The sequence below is a fragment of the Eucalyptus grandis genome, chromosome 7, assembly GCF_016545825.1.
Source record: "Eucalyptus grandis isolate ANBG69807.140 chromosome 7, ASM1654582v1, whole genome shotgun sequence".
In the NCBI taxonomy this organism is placed as follows: Eukaryota; Viridiplantae; Streptophyta; class Magnoliopsida; order Myrtales; family Myrtaceae; genus Eucalyptus; species Eucalyptus grandis.
The window spans coordinates 54,352,610-54,359,516 of record NC_052618.1 but is presented as its reverse complement, the minus strand read 5'-3'; the positions used below and the strand labels follow the sequence as shown (position 1 = coordinate 54,359,516).

The following is a 6,907-nucleotide window of genomic DNA, read 5'->3' as shown; positions in this document are numbered from 1 at the left end:
GCTTAAACATATAATCAGTGTAAATATGGCGAGTGAAAGTTTCTGATTTTCTTCGTGGGAAATCTCCCAACGATCACCAACCATGTAATCCAAAAGGTGAATCGGCAACTTCGCCGATCAAAAACATGAAAGTGCCCAATTACTTTAAATTAAATATATTGAGACTCTCATATACTAGATAGTCATCATCATCAATGACGTAATCATATTCAGAAAAATTTAAATAAAAAAAAGGAATAAAGCAAAACTGGAGTCAATCCAATATCAGTTGAGCATTAGATGAAATATTGTTGCTTTCAAGGACTATGCCTCCCACATGATTGTTTATCAATTTAATTCTAAACCTTTTGATAATTACTAATTTTTTTAAATCTTTTAAATGTGTCAATCTAGTTCTAAATTTTTGAATGAGTTACTAATTTAGTCTTAAATCTTTTAATGATTTGCTAATTTAGTATTTTCGACAATTTTTTTTGGGGCGAAAATAACGAACATGGTGGTCTAATTAGTGTCTATTGTCCTACGTGGTAGGATCGGTGCTAATGTTGGATAATTTTTTACATTCTTTTTGTATTTCTTATATATATATTTACCTTTTCCTCTAGCTGGCCAAGCCTAGGGAATGGCTAGTAGTCGGCCTTGGCCGGGTTGAGGCTAGACTTTGCCCAATGATGGCTCAACCACTAAATAGGCCGACTAAGGCTGGACAATTGATTATAGGAAGAGGGAAAGAAAGAAAAGAAATGAAAGAATTGAAAAAAATTAAAATAAAAATTTTAAAATGTCAATTATTTCTGGTTAAATTGGCAAATTGTAAAAAAAAAAACTAAATTGACAACTCATCAAAATATTTAAGACTAAGTTATAAAATGTTTAAAACTAAATTGATAAGTTGTCAAAAAGTTAATGATTAAATTGGCATAATTGAAAGGTTTATGATCAAATTGGCTAATATATAATAAGTTTAAGACTTTTTGGACAATTTTCCCATCTCCAACTCTACTTAACATTGGCACACTATATTCTTGGAAGACTGGTCACATTTTTTTCTATTTTTCAAATGGGTTTGAAATGAGTTAGCTCTCAACTCGTTTAAGATCCATTAGTCGTTAGTTTTTTTCTTGGACTCATATAAGTCCGTTTTTAAAAGTTAAGGCAACCAATTTATATATTCTCCATTAGATATGAGTTAAAATATGAGCTCTAGACCCATTTCGCCATCTCTAATCATAATTAGAATTTTGTTCTCATTAATACACTAAAATTCTAATGTAAGAGCGTAATAGAAAATGATAAATTGATTAAATGTATTCAAATTTAAGGCAAAAAAAGACTTACTCGACCAAACTTGACCACTATTAGAAAACAAATTAAAATTTTGGAAAGATGAGAGATGTTGATACTAAATTTAGAAAGCAAGATAATAAATCATAACATTAATCTTAAATATTTAAACAAATATTCGATTTGTCTATCTAACTTGTCGGGATGTACTGATATATGACCAAACACGAGCATTTAATGAAATTTTTGTACAATAGGTCGAAGTGTCTACTGGGCTTGCTTTCCAAACAGTGGAGACCCTAGATATGCGGATCAGAAGGGATTATCATCACGTCAGCATTATCCAATCGAAACTCGGGAATGCCAGTCCACGGTGGCCGACCACAGCCATCGAGGAGTACACGATAGGTGAGAAATGGATCAGAAGATAGAGAAAGAGGAGAAAATAGAGAGAAAGAGCTGCTTTCTTGGCACTTCCTTTTCAGATACATAATAAATAATTGTTTCAATGTTGATGAGGATGCAAGATAAGGATGAATCCGAGAGTAGGGCTTACTTGAACAGGGAGTCGTGTGAATCACATGTCAAACCTCGCATATCCTCCACGGAGTCCTAAGATATTTAAGTTCAAATGCCCGGTGGATCCCCACAATCGACCATGTGAATCTTGCTTGATTATATTTTGTTTGCTTATTTATTACTGCTGAGCACGCCAGGTGAACATATCATCCTTATCCCCTTTATAAGTGTCAGGCATCGTTTCTGTACTGGTTTGTCTTTCTTTAAAACACAGAACCCATGAGTTTTCCAGCTCCATACATGCTGTGCGCAATGACATGCTTTCTTTGAACAGCTAACAAGTCGAATGCAATGGCGACGATAAGTTGTGATGCGAAGAGCAGCGAGGCGAGAGCAGAGATATTGTGGTGTAGAATAGGCAACCAAAGATTTTAGGAAGAGGATTCGTCTTTCCCAATTGAAAAGATTCGGTTGATTCAGTCGACTTACTCGAGTTTAGACTCCTTATATATTGGCGTGCTCTATGCTAGATTAACTCCAGTCACCTCGCTTTCCTGCTACATCAAGTCAGTATCAAGAATTTTCTGGGGCTCTCCCATATTTTTCTATTGACACCTACTATTCATGTACTTCATTAGAAAATTAGGAATCGAATTCGTTGACAATCATTAAACTTAACCCCTAAGCAGGAAAAAATCATCATTATTACATAAGCCCACTGTCACGTTCTCATTTTTATTCTCTCTCATCCAATTTTGAAATTTGTTTAACCTTGAGGCCACCCCCATTCACTCACTTTTCATACTTTTACGTCCCTAACCCTTTTAACTTGCCCCTAAGTATTGATGATCGAATAGGGACAGAATAGGCAAGCAATTGGGGCTACTTTCGTTTAATTAGCATGCTGCATTGCAACTAAAATTTAAACTCCATTTGATTCATGAAAAATAAATGATTTAAACTTTTTTTCAAAAATGATCACTTGTGTGACATATAAAAATGAACATATGAAAAATATTTTCACGATCAACGGAAATTTTGAGACATAAATTGTTATCGATAATGAAAATATTTTTCATTAATTATTATTTCGATCAATATAAATGATTATTTTTAAAAATGCTTTTCAAATTATCGATTATCCACATAACAAGCAAAACTTTAGTCACACTCCAACGACTCCTCGCCAAGTACATGGTCCAAAGCACACCATTGCGCAAAAGGCTTCCTCGTTTACTAGACAATAAGAGGCATGTTTGGTAACGATTCGCTCCTGAACAATTTCGATCGTAAATGATTCTTTTTACTGCTCCCGGAAATATTTCTAAGGATTTTAAGCCGTTTGGTAATTGTCAAAATTTCCGATTCTAGAATAGAATTATATTTGGTACCGTGCTCAAAATTTCTACTCAAAATCATTTTCTTTTAATTTTTAAATTTTTTTTTTTACTTTTTTCCTTTTTCTTTTCTTTCTTTTTTTCCTTTCTCTCTCTCGATTCTTCTTCTTAAGTGGTCGGTTGTTGGACCGGCGACCGCCTAGACAAGGGTGGCGACCTCATTGGAGTATCGCTCCCTGTGACAGCCGAGCTTGGCCGAGGCCCGCGACCACGGTGAGGCTCAACCTCGATCACGAGGCTCACCAAGCCTCGTTGAGGCATGGCCTCGCCGGTGGCAAGTGGGCCTCCGCACAAACTGGGCGAGGCTTGTTTGGCCACCGGTGAGGCTTGCCTTCGCGAGCTCCGGACCTCGACCTAGCACCGGTGAGCTCACTTGGACATTGCGGCAACCCACATGGCAAGCGAGCCTTGTTGGTAACTAGGCAAGCCTCGCTAAATTGTGAGGCTCGCCCACTGTCGAGGCACAACCTTGCCTGGCCAGCGCTCTGCCTGGGTGGATGAGCCTGTTTGGCCATCGGTGAGGCTTGCCTCCAGCTTGAGCGGACCCCGCCTTGGCCTAGCGAGCCTCGGCGAGCTGCCGGACTGTTGTCGGTGACCGGTGGTGGTGGGTGACGGATGGCAACCACGACGGTGTTGGTAGATGAAGAAGAAGAAAAGGGAAGAAGAATAGAAAATATGGGCTTGATTATTGATTTGCTCGGGAATAAAAATCAACTTTTATTCTTGATTTTGTTCTAAATCTACTGGGAAAAATTTTAACAACATGATCTGTTCCAAAACTACTCTCCGAGAACAAAAGAATAAAATTTGGCACTATTTGACCGATTACTAGACAAGCCCTAATTGGCGAGTACAAACCCATGGACAAAGAGGTTCCCTTTGAGACTGCCAAAACCTATGATAATAGGGTTTGTTTAATAATATTTATATTTTTCTATATTTATATTTTTTTATTCACTGAACAGAAAAAATAAAAATTTGTTTGTATATGTTAATTAATATTTCCATTTCTCGGAATAGATTAGTGGCCAATAAAATAAATTTTGAATACAAATAAAAAGTAAAACAAAATTAATTTTTTGTTTTCGAGAACAAAAAGAGAAACAAGGTCATCTAGAGAAATAAGCTCAACGAAGTTAATGTTCTGCCTTTACACAATTGACACAACGTTGAGCCACATCTGGTTGGGTCTCCTAACCTGATCTCGAGTTCCCATTTTTCGCAATAATTTTTTTAAAACACCAAAGTTTTTGGGAGCGAATAAGTAAAAAACAGTAAGATATCTATATATGGCTGTCCTTCTGCGGAAGAAAAAGTATTTTAAATGATTAAGAAGGTGAAAAAGGAAAAAAAAGATTTCTTGGATATTTCTTGTACTTCTTTCTGACAATAAAGTAATATTTAACAATAAAAAGAAAATATAGTGCCTTTTAAATATACAAAGCAGTATAAACAATAAAAACCACATGTAGTTCTTATGTATGGTAAGTAAATCCTATATAGATAAAGAAAAAAATTTTAAAAGGAGAATAAATAAGTTTAGGACCGCAAATTTAAATAGCAATTGAATAATAAAGGACAATTTTGTCTTTTTGATAAAAATTATGGATTTAATCATATAGAGAGTAAATAGCACTGCCCTTTCATAATATGTCTTGGCTTTTACTTTGTTTCTGCAAGTAGTTTCACTTCAAAATCCATTGCACGAAGCCAACCCATGCTTTGAAATACCATAAATTATTTTGTCTAAAAATATATTCAGCTTTGAAAAACCCTTGCACATGCGTACACACCCACAATGAAGACTCGAGCATATTTTTTTAACATCACTTGCATATTTTCTAGATCACAAACACGCACGGCACATGGAGTCATGCCGGAGCATAAACGACCACAAAATTTCACCTGATTACGTGTTTGAAATTTGCAATCATTTTATTTTAAGGAAACCATTCGATTGTTGTATTTTTTAAGATGTGAGTAGAGAATATAAACACTGAAAGAGCGTTGTGGGCACGGCAACCCTTGCCCACATAATGGAACACCCTCCGATACGATTGTGCATTTATCATCATTTTAAAATTGATTGATGGCGACTTTCATCACTAATTTTGCTGCGAAATCCAAAATTTTCTTGAGAATTCCAAAGAAAAGTCCATGTTCCAAAATGTTACTTTTACCTTTCCATCGTGGTTGCTTCTCCTCTCGGGCGTCGATCTTAGGAAGGTCTACAACATCATCTTCTTTCTTCTTCTTCAAACAATAACTATTATTCCAATTTAAAACATCATGACTTTTAGCCAATTAACATATCATATTTTTGGGTAAAATGTCAACTTTTGACCTCGAATTGACTTTTAATCCGAATTGACTTTTAGTCAAAGAGTAAAACCAAAAAGTCAATCCGAAAGTCACCCTGCTGATTTTTTGGGTTTTCCTTGAAAATGACTTGAAAATTGCTTTAAAATGATAGTACAAGATCAAGAATTAAAAAACGACACTTTTTTTTTTGCCGAGAAATGGGCTATGTTGCGACGTAAACTTGAATCTTAATTTTTTACTTTCATGACAAGTTTACTAAAAATCAGGTGTCAATAGTTACTAGTTCTTCTTCCACCTTCATTTATTAAACTAGTACGCATATGTCACGGCTCAAAGAAAGCATGTCCATTGTGTTTCAAAGCACGGGTGGGAACGCCAGATCACAGCCCCCGTGACACAAAGGTCCACCAAATTTATTTTAGGGATATTTTTTTAATTAGAATCAAATTACTAACCTCATCAAATGTCTAACTTTGAACTAGAAGATTGCTAACGATAGTAAATAACAAGAAACCTACCAACCGCTAAATAATAAGAATAATAAAACGTCAAAACATGCCTCAGCATTAAAATCAATCTCAATCAAACTCAAATGATTACACATCACATTAAATTCATTAATATGCTTAGAAATTGATGTACTATCACTTGTCTACTAAGTAGCAGCAGTGTACCAATTATTAGATAATGAGGATAACAAAATCAAAGCACATGCATCAAAAGATCAAAATCAATCTCAACCAAACTTAAATGATTAAACATGACATTGAATTCATTGATATCCTTAGAAACCGACGTACCATCACTCATCTATAAGTGAAATAAACATCTCATGAAGTAGATGTTGATCGATCGAGTGCTTCTCATATATATTTGACGACATCTCATAAAGTGGATCTTGTTGACAGCAAATGACTTTTATACATGTTATATAGAGCATTCATCAAACCCCAATGCTCTTTCTTTCACAATGTCAATGTGATATTATGAGCCAATGTTAGCCAAATAACACCCAAGAGTAGTCTATCATGCAAGAGGTATGTGCAGAGTCCTTTGATACAGACAACTAATCAATTTGCATCTTCCATAGTTCAATCATTTCATCAAATCTATTGGTTTCTACTTTTCCTTCTTATGTCATTATTAATTTGTTTCAACCCAACCAAGCCTGTATCTAATATCAAAGGTTGTTAAAAGCAATGTATCGAACGATAAATAAACACGAGAAGAAAATGAATCAAACACTATTTTTACATGGCTCGATTAGAAGGACCTACTTCTTAGGGGAAAGATAAACACTTGATTCCACTTTTAAATCACAATACACTAAAAATTATAACCACACCCAAGTCACTCAAACATTCAATGTTTTCCAACTCCCAAAT

General features: G+C 35.2%; 1 pseudogene; it reads left to right on the top strand.

Annotated features, from left to right (window-relative positions):
* Positions 1-1,715, top strand: part of LOC120296225 — a 9,430-nt pseudogene extending 7,715 nt beyond the window's left edge.
* The last annotated feature ends 5,192 nt before the right edge of the window (positions 1,716-6,907 follow it).